At 40.7% G+C, this 13,949-nt stretch overlaps 1 pseudogene and 1 gene segment (V, D, J or C); one reads left to right on the forward strand and one right to left on the reverse strand.

The window, feature by feature from the left end:
• Nucleotides 1–13,949, forward strand: part of LOC101600058 — a 746,857-nt gene that overhangs the window by 160,705 nt on the left and 572,203 nt on the right.
• Nucleotides 8,482–9,027, reverse strand: LOC101599774 (annotated as a pseudogene).

Consider the following 13,949-nt stretch of genomic DNA (forward strand, 5'->3'; position numbering starts at 1 on the left):
TGAATTTGATAGAATGGAAAGCAAGCAGGCCCTTTAAGAGCTCACCTAGGCATATATCCTAATGATTCTTCTCTGTACCTTTGCACAACATGTTTATTGCTACTCTATTCACAATAGCTAGGAAATGGAACCAGCCTAGAAGTTCCTAAACAGGTGAATGGATCATGAAAATGTGGTACATTTACACAATGGAGTTCTATTCAGTGGTAAAGAAAAATGAAATTATGAAGTCTGCAAGGAAATGGATGGATCTGGAAAGAATTATACTAAGTGAGATAACCCAGGCCCAAAAAGCCAAACATTACATGTTCTTTCTCATATGTGGATCCTAGCTACAAATATTTAGACTTGTGTGTCAGCTGGAACCAAAAATTGGTAGCAGAGGCCAGTAAGCTAGAAAAAGGCTACAAGGAAAGGAGGAGAAGAAAGGACTTTGGGGGTTGGTATTGTGTATACATAAGTAGAAGAACAGATTACAGGGAGTGGAATGGCCTAAGTGAGGCCAGGGGAAGAGATTGAGTAAGAGAAGGATGAGAGGAGGATCAATCAAAATTCAAGAATTCTGAATAAGACATATCCTACTTATCCAGAAGCCATAGATTGCTACTAGAAAATTTTCAGTGCCAGGGGTGGGATACCTTCCAATGAGTTGTTGGCCAGGGAGGTCCCTGTTGTCTCTAAAACATTACAGACTATTGCCAAGGCCCTTGGTTTCCCATGAATAACAGAGGGTGAGACCCTATTTCTGAAGACATCACATGCCTGGGCAGCAATGTCACTAAGAAATCAAGCTGGTGCTGAACTAAGAACCTTCTCCCTGTAGACCAGCCAACTGAAAGCTGGAAAAAGCTCCACTGCATGCAGCCCTATGGGAGAAAGAAATTACCAGCAGTGAAAACAGTGGACACTGGAAGCCTCAAGTTTGGCCAGACAGGACAAATGACCAAATGGATGCAGTAGTGGTATGTCTACTCTGGGGGAAACCAACTGTTCCCTAATTGGACAGGAAGCCCTCTATATGGGAGGGAATACATGCCTAGTACTGAAAACCTATCCAAAAGAAGGGTAGGTCATGAGCCTTAGGGGTATAAAGCCTGCGCTTGAATGGTTACACGCATGTTATTCTGAACAAACCGCCATGAAAGCACTACACTTAACTTTCATATTCATATATTAATTTTACTCTTACTGTTGGTTAGAGAAGCTTCTCTTTTCAGATGGCAGTGACCATTGGAATGACCTAAAAGGCAACATAGTGCTAAGAAGTAGTGATGGAGGAGTGTCCAGCACTGAAACATCTTTTATCACACTCTCCAAGGCTCAGGGTCCATTGTGGAAGAAGTGGTGGAAAGAATGTATGAGCCAAAGTAAGGGTACCACCCGTTACAATGCAACTGTCCAGAGAGAAATTGGCCTCGATATCCATGACCTCACAGTGCCTAGTAATAACTTCCCAAGACCCTCATAATAGGAGAAAAAGATGATGACATCAAAATAAAAGAGAGACTAATGGAAAGAGGGAGGAGACATGATGGAGAGTAGAGTTGTGAAAGGGAAAGTGGGAAAGGGAAGGGAAATATGGTTTATTTTCTGTAAGTATAGAAATTGTCAAGAAAATAAATTTAAAAAGAAAAAAAGAGCTTTTTCCTTGACCTGTTATGCTATTAGAGAGATCCTGTGGCTGACTTGTTTTTGGAGAGGAGTCTTCTGAGTTTCTTGGCTCAGACATGACACCATCCTTCCTCAGCTCCATGCTTACTATTATACTAGTATACAGTGCATAAAGAAAATTTTCATTCTTTGGTGGGTCCTAGCCAAGGATCAACTTAATGAAAGTTTTCTGTCTGTAGGTTTTTGTCTGATACTGAATTGTTTTTTTTTTTCAGGAAGATCGAGAGCCAAGACAGTGACTCAGCCTGAAGACCACATTTCAGTCTTTGAAGAGGCCTCAGTGAAAGTCAAGTACAAATATTCCTACTCTGGGAGATTGGTGCTCTTATGGTATGTGCAGTATTCCAGAGGAAGCCTCCTGCTCCTCCAGAAACATCTCAATGGACAGTGCCAAAGGTTTCACAGCTGCTCTCTTGATAGGGGAGAAAAGTCCTTCCACCTGCAGAAGCCCTTTACCCAGAAGGATGACACAGCTGTGTTCTGTGAGTGGCACTGTGGGGTTCCCCAGAGGGGTCCCCGCTCAGGGCTGTCTACGTGACCCCAAGAACACTCACGCAGGACGCTCTCAATGCAAACCACACGAGGTTTATTGAATCCGATGCATCGGGGCTCAACACTGATTCCTCTCGCAGGAGGGGTGAAGAGCCCCTAGCAACGGGTTTGGTCAGCTTATAAAGGCTAAAACCACAGGTATGCAGAGTCATAGGGGCTTTCCAGCTGTGGGTCCCTCTGATTGGGTGGGGCCCACGGGGTGGGCTCGTGTGGGTCCCTCTGATTGGGTAGGGCGTACAAAAGGTCAGGTCCTCATGGTATACTTTTTACAAAATGGAGGCAGTTGCAAAATGGCAGTTCTGTGATTCAGTGCAGCAGCAAGCAAGCCATATTACAGAAGCTTAAAAAGGCAGGTTAGCAGAGCAACTAGAAAACAGGGCAGCAGAAATAAGGCAACTTTTATCCTTTCAGCACAATAACTTGAAAGAGAAGCAGATCACAAGCCCCTACAGTGAAACAAAGGACTGCCTGGCAGCTTTGTGGTGGCCACAATGGAACATTCTTCCTTCTAGAGATTGGCACTAAGTTTGCCACTGAGAAACAAATGTCAGTTAACCTCAACAATTTAGCCAAAAATATTATCAATGTTCAAAAATATTCTACAGTGCTTAAATTAGTTTTTTTTTTGTTTAATGTTCTCAGTTTTTTTCTGCAAGTTTGGGGGGACTTTAAAAATAAAAACTATATAGCACAGCATTAAAAAAAAAAAAATCATTATTTTCTAATCCAGAAGTACTGGGCTCCTCCCCGGTGGGTAGGTAGTGCACAAGGAAGGAACAGGCCCACTGGTTGCTCCCAAGGGGTTGAGGAGAAGGAATGAGCATCAGACAACTCAAAACCTCTCCTATTCACTGGAGAAAAACCACACTAAGTGGGGCGTCTTGTGGAAGCAGGTACTCACAGGAACTCACTTTATTGTTAAAAGCAGTTGCCTATAGAATGTTGGGGACAAAGGCGGGGATTTACGATGGGGGAAGAGGTAAAGGCCAATAGTAAACTGTGACTATTGAAATGGTAATTCCAACTCCTGTGAGGAAATAGCAGGCAAGAAGCTATTAGGCGCCTTGCTGAGTCCTAGCTGGCCAGAGACAGGTCGCCAAACTTTAGCTAGGCTCAGGAAGTTCCACTAGGCCTCATGCCCAGACCTCTCAAAGCCCAACACCAAAGGACTATTTAGAGCTAAGTGCTACACTCTCATCTCTCCTGCTGCTCCCCCTCTCCATACACATCTCACTACACTTCACTACATCCCAATGCAGTTACTTAACAATTCTATGCAGACTAGTGATTTGTGATTGCTGATCTCTGTCTAATATCTTTCTTCTCATGAACTTCACAGGCTAAGTTAATCAGGGTTGAACTAGGGAGGGGGGAAAAAAAAACAGTAATTTGAAAGAGGAGAGCTTAATCTTTGTAATTATTTATCTGCAAGTAGAGAGATAGAAGACAGACAGAGGGAAAACCATCACTGTACCTGACAGACCACATTCCATACTATACCTAAGGAAAAAGAACAGACTTGGAGTTGAAAGGCAATAATTTGATAGTTGACATACTCCATCCTCCAGTTACCAGACTTTCATATGTAGTCTGTATACACATTGAAATATACAAACCACTAGAGTGACTATATTTCCAATTACCAAGCTGAATATGACTTTGGAACATTGAAATGTTATCCTTCATTCTCCAAATTGAGGGGATCCATAATCCCAAGTCACTATGAGTCTGGCTGCTTCAGTCACTGCTAAATAGGAAGCACCACAGACTAAATTGTTAAGCCAACCTTCAGTAACCTATATAAAACTAATTATGGTGAGAGAAAAAAGGGAGAGGAGTACACACAAGTAATATGCAAAGAAAAAAATATAGGAAGCTACTATATATCTTGGCTTCATATTTGGTCACAAGTTTGTTTATCTGTATAGACAACTTCTTCTTTGCCTCCTATTTTTATTCCCCAGTCTCTCCATAACATCAGAATATTGGTTATTTACTAATGGAGTGACTAAAATCTTTATTTTCCAATGATATGAAGGGAAAATATTTAGTACCTATGGCCTGGCCACAGAAATAGAAATAGAAATTCCTAGACATGACTACACAGCTACAGTCTAGAAAAGAGAAAAACAAGTTGACCTCATCAAAATTATAGCATGAAGCACCATGAAAGGCTATTGCTAAAAGGCAACCTACAGACAAAGAGAATGCTTATAAATATGACATAAGGTTTATATCTTTACCAAATATAAAATTCAAAGTTCTCAATCCAGGTGTGGTGGCACATGCCTTTAATCCTAGCACTTGGGAGGTAGAGGTAGGAGGATTGCTGTGAGTTAGAGGCCACCCTGAGAATACAGAGTGAATTCCAGGTCAGCCTGGGCTAGGGTGAGACTCTACCTCAAATTACAAAAATCAGAAATCTCAATGTAAATACCATATAATCTCTATTGTATTTGGACAGTGACCATTTCCTGATTTACTATTTTATTGCTATATGAAGAGGATATAGGACTCTATCAACTCTCTTGGCAATTTTCTGAGTCTATAATTCCAAAGCAAATAGTTTAAAAAATTATACTCTCCACTGTCATCAATATTATCAAGAAAATAATTTAAAAACTGGAGAAATGTTTAGCCTATGGTAGTGGATGAAAATTTTCCAATTTTCCCATGAATGCTCAAATTTTATCACAGGCAACAACCTAACCATTGTTTTCCTAGTTGTTGGTTTATAAGTTTAAGAAAATATAAATGAACTATACAAATTACAGTTCTGTGCATGTACTTCTAATTGTTTTTTATGGCATAAGATAGGCATGGTGGCACATTCCTGTAATCCCACTATTTGTGTGTGTGTGTGTGTGTGTGTGAGTGTGTGTGTGTGTGTGTGTGTGTGTGTGTGTGTAATCTGAAGGAAAAGAACTATGAGTTCAAGGCCAGCCTGGTTACACAGCAAGGCACTGTCATGAATACATAAATGACACAAGCTTTCCCCTTCTCAGGCAGCCAATGTTTCCACCATTACAGCCAAGGCTCTATATGTAAACTTGGGCATAATAGCTTACTTCTAGCACTTTCTTCCTTCCATCTTGTTAGACAACCCATGTTTCTGCCACTGGAACTGGAGCATGAATTTGTGCACATGAGCTTGCACTCTCAATTTTCCCAAATGACTTCCATTTCTTTCTTTAGAGTCCCACATGTGATTCTGGGCACACCCACATTCCCTAATGCTCTTCTCCATGCCCCTTCTCAAGCAGTTGATATTTCTGCCATCTGAACTGGTATCCTATGCATGAGTTTGGGTATAACTGAAGGTGAACTGAGATCACCTCAGCTATCCCATCCACAAAGCAGCACCAGATATGTCCAGCACCGACCTGTAAGTGGCAAAATCTGAGCAAAGACAAGAAAACACAAACACCATGCAGGGCTCCAAATATTTAACAGAGATGTGCCAGAAAGACCTTGTTTTGTTAAGTTCTCATTGCTTAGACAAAACACCTGACAAAAATCAGTTTAACAAAGAAAGGGGGGTTTGTTATTGTTTTGTTTTGTTTTGTTTTGTCCAAAGTAGGGTCTTGATCTAGCTCGACCTTGAATTCACTATGTAGTCTCAGGGTGGCCTCAAATTCACAGCAATCCCCCCATCTCTGCCTCCAGAGTTCTGGGATTAAAGGCATGTGCCACCACACCTGGCTCCAAAATAACGTTTCATTACTGCTTGTAGTTACAGGTTATAGTCCTTTATGGTGGGAAAGGCATGACAGTAGAAGCCTGAGGCAGCTGGTCACATTCAACACAGTGAGGAAGCAGAGAGCAATGAATGCTCCTCCTAGGCCAGCTCATGAAATGGTACTAATCACTTTAAAGTGGTTCTTGCCTCCTTAATTGTCCTAATCAAGGCAATCTTTCACAGACATCCACAGAAGGTAACCTAACTACAGAATTCCTTAATCAGTATCAATCCTCATGCATCTATCCTTGGTGAACTTGACACCCAAACATACCACCTTTAAGTCATAACCTTCCACCCTATGTCTCCATATGTTCATGAGCATCTCATAATTCAAAATATAGTCACTCCAATTTCCAAAGTCCTATTATTTCACAGTTCCAACACAGGACAAAAGTCTAAAGCCTCATTTGAGACTCAAGGCAATATCTTAGCTGTGATCCTGTAAAATCAGAACATAAGTGCATAGATCCAATACATAGGGGCAGAGAACAAACATGCCCACTCCAAAAATGAGGAATTCAGGAAATATTGAACCAAAGTAGGCATTAAACCCAGCAGCACAAACATCAAATCCTACAGCTCCATGTCCACTATTTGGAGCACCACAATAAAATAATCAGAGCTCAAAAAGGCTATGTATCCTTGTTCCATCATCTGTGCTGCCTGTAGACTCCCTTGTGGACTACATCTACCCCAAATACCCAGCTTTTCTTGGCTGATTTCCCATGGTCCTATATCTCTGGGTATCTACTATAACTTATGGTTCATCTTCACAGCTTTACACAGTGACCTCTTTGGGCTTTGTGCCAGGATTCTGATATAGCTTCTCAGTTCTCCTTTGAAGTTGGAATGTGAGCTGTAATGGTGTGATCATGGCATGACTCCTATGAGAGCAACCAACTGCTCTCTGATTTGATCTGAGATCTATTGCATAGGAGTATGTCTGGTCCTGAAAACCTAGTCAAAAGCCTATGGCTGAGGTCCTAGGAGGGAAGCTATTGTTACTGTTTGGTTGTGTGCCCATCAAATTGCTTTCTAAATATGTATATATCCATAAATTAAGTTAGTATCATTCTCATCTTTGGTTAGAGAAGTTTATCTTTTGCAGAAGATGATGCTTACTAGGTGTCACTGGGTGATCTTAAGGTGTGGTGGTTTGAATAGAATAGATGGCCCCCAATATATTCAGTTCTTTATTGTTTGTAGTTTGCAGTTCTGTAGCAGACAGCTTCAGGTTCACTGAGATGAACTTTCAGACCAGACACAGTTATGGAGGAAGGGATTTATTGAAGCTTACAGATCCAGGGGAAGTTCCATAATGGCAGAAGAAGCTAGCCTGCCTTCACAGGCCCAAGCAGACAGAGAGAGAGAAGCATAAGCCTAAAGATCAAAAGCCACAGCACACTTCAGGAACTCCAGCTAGGCTCACTTTGCATATCTTTAGATTGAAATTGGAAACCCATCACCACAACTTAAGAGCCACCCAGTGACATCGCCTCCAGCCAGGTAGCCAGCAGATGCAAACAACAAACAAATAAACAACTGACTATATTGGGGGCCATCTATTCTATTCAAGCCACCACACTAGAGGAGTTCAAAACTCATCAAGGTGATGAGAATAAGTGATCCTGAAGCACACATGCTAATATTAACCACTCCAAGTCATAATGGACAATGCAGAAGAATGTAAGAGCCAGAGGAAGGGGAGGAGTTCTGTAGAATGCTGTCATCCACATGTAACATGGTGGTAAATTCATCACCTCACAATGACTGTTGTAACCTGAACAAGATCCACACAGTACTGGGACCATCAACATTCCATCATGGATAATGGAGAGGGAAATGGGGCCTCCATATTTACTTGAAAACTTATAGGAACATGCATCTGGAGCTCCTTTGCAGAGACTGGAGACCCAGGTGCACCCATTCATTCTTTCTTCTGGCAAATAAACAAATACAATATTTATTTTGTTTGATTTGGTTTTTTGAGGTAGGGTCTCACTGTAGCCCAGGCTGACCTGGAATTCATTATGCAGTCTCAGTGTGGCCTCAAACTTGTGGTGATTCTCCTACCTCTGCCTCCTGAGTGCTGGGATTAAGGGCATGCACCATCATGCCTGCCATAAAGGAAATATTAAAAACAAAAAGAATTCCTTTGGTTAAAAATATCCCTTTTAGCTGGGCATGGTGGCACACACCTTTAATCCCAGCACTTAGGGGGCAGAGGTAGGAGGATCACTGTGAGTTTTAGGTTACCCTGAGTCTACATAATGAATTCCAGGTCAGCCTAAGATAGAGTGAGACCCTACCTCATAAAAACATCACCCCTTTTATAATAGTCAACTGACAGCAAGCCTCACCAACCCAAGGCAAGCTTCTATTAATACAATTATAATATTACAAAGTTGTTTCAGCCAGTATTTATGAAGGTCACTGGGTTGCAGCAACAAAAATGTCTAGGAACAGTAAGGCTTGCATCATTAACTCCTTTGATGATTCTCTTTCTTGTAAGATTTTTACTTTAGGAACCTCTGACACATGTTTTTTTCAGAAACTGTGTATCCAAACTTTTTATAGAAACCCACATTTTGTGGTAGACATTCAAGGGCAATCTTGTAACAGTTCAGTTTCTTGCTTAGCAAATTATGAGTTGATAAAAATTGGCAAAGCTCTTTTCCTCTATGTTCATTACTAACAACACCTTCTTCTACTCTTCCTCTCTCAGCACAGGAGTGGATACATTTGTGCTCTGTTATTAAAGTTGCTGTAGCAATGATTTGTCCTAAAGTTACATCTTCCACAACTGTAACATCATAATCACCAGACTTCTTCATATGCTCAAAAGATCAACTCCAGTTCCTGTCAACTGACCCAGTACCTTAAAAAAAAAAAAAGAAAGAAAGAAAGCCTACATTCAAGTCAGCAGTATAAAGAGGTCAAAAAACCAGGCCTTTTCCAGGATGTGTTGGAGAAATGGCTGAAGAAAACATAGCTGTCTTCTGATTCTGCTCCACTTCTTTGAGTAAACTTGGGTCAAACTTAGGAGTTTCATCAGGTTTCATCTTTCCATTGAGGTCGTACAAGCCCTGCAGACAGCGCTCCCCTCCAGGTGTGCCAGATTCTCCCAGAATGGGCAGCCAGCACCTGATCCAGATCCAGCTGCAGAGCCACCCTACCACCACCTCCTCTTCCTCCTGCACAGCCCAAGTTGAAGCCAATGGTAATGTTGCTGGGACAATGCCTCCCTCCACTCCTGCCCCAGGCTTGCAGACTGGATTAAAAGTCAGGATCCTGCCATTTGTTGCCTCCAAGAAACTCATTTCTCAATAAAGATAGACACCACCTTAGGGTAAAAGGATGGAAAATGGTATTTCAAGCAAATGAGCCCAGGAACAAGCAGGGGTTACTATCCTTATATCTAACAGGATAGATGTCAAACCAACATTACTGAGAAAATAAAAATAAGGCCATTTTATTCTGAATAAAGAAACATTCCCACAGGAGGACATTACAATCCTAAACATATATGCACCTGACATGGGGGGAGGACTTCCAGTTTCATCAAACAAACACTATTAGACCTAATGTCACAGATAACATCAAACACAATTATAGTGGGAGACTTCAATACCCCACTCTCATTAATTGACAGGTATCACAGCAAAAAATAAACAAGAGAGACATCTGAATTAAATGTTGTCATGGAACAAATGGACCTACCAAGTAACTATAGAACAATCCATCCAAATGCTACAGAATATACATTTTTCTCAGCAGCACACAGAAAATTCACTAAGATAGACCATATATTAGGACACAAAGCAAATCTCCACAAATATAGGAAAATTGAAATAATCCCTTGTATGCCATCTGACCACAATGAGATTAAACTGCAAATAAGCAACAGGAAAAGCTACAGAGCATACAGAAATTCATGGAGACTAAACAGTACACTATTGAATGATCAGTGGGTCATTGAAGAAATTAAAAAGAAAATCAATAAATTCATAGAATCAAATGATGATGTTAATACAACATACCAAAACCTTTGGGACACAATGAAGGCAGTCCTAAGAGGGAAATTTAGAGCCCTAAGTGACCATATTAAGAAATTAGAGAGTTCTCAAGTAAAAAATTTAATGCTTCACCTTAAGGCCTCGGAAAAAGAATAAGGGAAACCAAAAATCAGTAGATGAGAAGAAATAATAAGAAATAGAAACTGAGAAAAAGAATCATTGCAACAAAAGAGTTGGTTCTTTGAAAGGATAAACAAGATTGACTAACTCTTAGTAAATCTGACCAGAAGAAAGAGATAAGAGACACAAAAAATTAATAAGATGAGAGATGAAAAAGTCACCATTACAATGGATACCAAAGAAACTCAGACAATTACAAGGACATACTTTAAGAATATATATGGCCTAAGTTTGAAAATCTGAAAGAAATGGATGATTTTCTTGATTCATATGACCTACCAAAATTAAATCAAGATATGATAAACCATTTAAACAGACCTATAAAAAGTACAGAGATCCAAGCAGTTATAAAAAGTCTCCCAGCTATAAAAAGCCCAGGCCCAGACGGATTCACTAGCAAAATTTACCAGACCTTCATTGAAGAACTAACACCAATGCTTCTCAAACTTTTTCATAAAATAGAAAAGGAATGAATTCTATCCAACTCCTTCTATGAATCCAGCATCAGACCTTCATACCAGAACCAGGCAAAGAAAGAACAAAAAAGAAAATTACAGACCAATCTCCTTCATGAACATAGATGCAAAAATTCTGAACAAAATACTGGCAAACAGAATAGAAGAACATAACAAAAAGATTATTCACCTCAACCAAGTTGGCTTTATCCCAGGGATGCAGGGATGGTTCAACATACACAAATCAATAGATGTTGGGCCGTGAGAGGCCCAGATGTGAGTACTGGTGGAACTTCCTGAGCCTTGCTAAAATTTGGCAACCTGCCTCTGGCCAGCTATGACTCAGCAGGGTGCAGAATTGCCTCTGACTTGCTACTTCCGTGTAGGAAGTTAGAGTTCCCATGCTGCATGTGCTTAGAACCAATCATCTCAAAAGTTACGGTATGCTATTGACCCTTACACCTTATCCCCTCCTGAGATCCCTGCCTTTGTTCTCAACACCATATAAACACCTGCTTGTTACAATAAAGTGAGTTCCTGCTTTGACAAGACTCCCAGCTCGGTAGTGTGTTCCTGGCCATCAACACTCACCCTCCTCTTCAACCCCTTGGGAGGAACCAGCAGGCCTGGTCCTTCCTCAGCACTGCCTGCCGGGGGAGCCTGGAAGTCTGGCACCCAACATGGGGCAATGGGAACCCGGCACACTGGTGCCCTGTGTGAGGCATTCTTGTTGAGGAGGTCAATTGGTGTGCGGGTGAGTGTACCTTCATAAGTTATGAGGCAGTCTTCATATTTAATGTGCTGACCTTTGTTTCTATGACCTGTGCTTGCTTGTCAACATCTCTTCATTCCCTTTCTCTTTCCTTTCACATTCGGTTCACTGGCAAGCTGCATGTGCAGCTTCTGTATTTCTGAACGGGTCATACATCCCTAGTGGACACACTGTGTGGGCAGACCTGGAGGACACTCAAGGTGTATTGCCCTTCATTTGAGTGAGTGCTCCATCCCAGAAGATGAAGCAAATCTGCTGGGGAGACCTGCTCCCATCATACTGTGTGTGATATCGTTGAGCCATCACCTAAGGACACAGACTCATCTGGCTGTCATGGATCTAAATCTAAACTTACTAAAGCATGTTTACCAATCTTTTGGGTCCTTTGTGTTTGTGTTGTACTCATGTGTCTGTGGGTTGCGATTGCCCTAATTTTTTTTTTTTTAATATATATTCAATATATTCTTTTTTTTTTTTAATTTAATTTGTTAGTTTTCTTTTCAGTAAATACAGGCAGTTTGGTACCATTATTTAGGCTCATCTGTGATCTACCCCCTCCCATTAGACCCTCCTTGTTATTGAAAATGGGTCGTGCATTGTGGAGTTAGCCCCCAGTTATTAGTATGATAAATGTCTCTGAAAATCATGACCCAACATGTAACTCTGACATTCTTTCCGCCCCCTCTTCCGCAAGATTTCCCTGAGCCATGTTGGGTTCACTTTTGGTCTGCTTCAGTGCTGAGGTGTTGGGGGCCTCTGAGGCTCTGGCTCTCTGATTTGGTAGGAGTTGATTTTTCTCTGCATTGATCTCCTTCCCCTTTGTGCTGGTATCCAGTTCACAGGAAAACATCACCCTTGCTTATTTCGCCAGTTGTCCTTAGTTTCAGTTGGGCCCCTTCTGAGGTATGTTGGGGCAGCTCTCTTCTTAGGATCTGCATCAGCAAATGGTGTTTTGAAAACTGGATAAATATCTGCAGAAGGATGAAAATAGATTCTTCTCTCTCGCCCTGCACAAGAATTAAGTCCAAATGGATTAAAGACCTTAACATCAGACCGGAAACTTTGAAACTGCTAGAGGAAAAAGTAGGGGAAACCCTTCAACATATTGGTCTTGGCAAATACTTTCTGAATACAACCCCAATTGCTCAGGCAATAAAACCACAGATTAACCACTGGGACTTAATGAAATTACAAAGATTTTGCACTGCAAAGGACACAGTGAAAAAAGCAAAGAGGCAACCTACAGAATGGGAAAAAATCTTCGCCAGCTATATATCTGATAGAGGATTAATATCTAGGATATACAAAGAACTCAAAAAGTTAAATAATAAGGAATCAAACAAGCCAATCAAAAAATGGGCTATGGAGCTAAATAGAGAGTTCTCAAAGGAAGAAATACGAATGGCATATAAGCATCTAAAAAAATGTTCTACGTCACTAGTCATCAGGGAAATGCAGATTAAAACTACATTGAGATTCCATCTCACTCCTGTCAGATTGGCCACCATCATGAAAACAAATGATCATAAATGTTGGCGGGGATGTGGAAAAAAAGGAACCCTTCTTCACTGCTGGTGGGAATGCAATCTGGTCCAGCCATTGTGGAAAACAGTGTGGAGGTTCCTAAAACAGCTAGAGATTGATTTACCATATGACCCAGCTATTGCGCTCCTAGGCATATATCCAAAGGACTCATCTCATTTCCTTAGAAGTACATGCTCAACCATGTTTATTGCTGCTCAATTTATAATAGCTGGGAAATGGAACCAGCCTAGATGTCCCTCAACAGATGAGTGGATAATGAAGATGTGGTACATTTATACAATGGAGTTCTACTCAGCGGTAAAAAAAAATGAAGTTATGAAAATCTCACCAGTAGAATGGATGAAGGAGAGGACATAATATCTAAGCTACAAGACCAGGTGGCAGATCTAATACAGTGCAACAAAGAGAAAGACAAACTTATGGAAAAGTATGAGTGGGAATTTCAAGATATTCAGGACACTATGAAAAGATCACATATAAGAAGTCAGGGCATACCAGAAGGAGAAGAATTTCACTCCAACAGCATAGCTGGCCTCTTCCTCAAAATCATAGAAGAAAACATCCCCCAAATTGTGAAAGAAGTACCAGTGCAGATACAGGAATCCTTTAAAACGTCAGCCAGACAAAACATGGAAAGAACCTCTCCTTGCCATATTATAATCAAACTTCCAAACATACAAACCAAAGAAAAACTATTGAAAGCAGTAAGAGAGAAAAATCAAGTTACCTACAAAGGCAAGCCTATCAGGATTACAGCAGATTACTCAACACAAACATTAAAAGACAGAAGGTCTTGGAGTGATATATTCCAAGTTCTGAAAGATAACAACTTTCAACCAAGGTTACTTTATCCTGCAAAGCTATCCATTCAAATACATGGAGAAATAAGGACATTCCATTAAAAAATCAGGCTAAAGGACTATTTGAAGTCAACACCAGCTTTACAAAAAATACTTGAAGAATCCTCCATGGCAAAGAAAAAGAAAAGCACACATATAAGGAACCAGAAAAAACAA

The sequence above is a fragment of the Jaculus jaculus genome, chromosome 7, assembly GCF_020740685.1.
Source record: "Jaculus jaculus isolate mJacJac1 chromosome 7, mJacJac1.mat.Y.cur, whole genome shotgun sequence".
NCBI classification, from domain to species: domain Eukaryota; kingdom Metazoa; phylum Chordata; class Mammalia; order Rodentia; family Dipodidae; genus Jaculus; species Jaculus jaculus.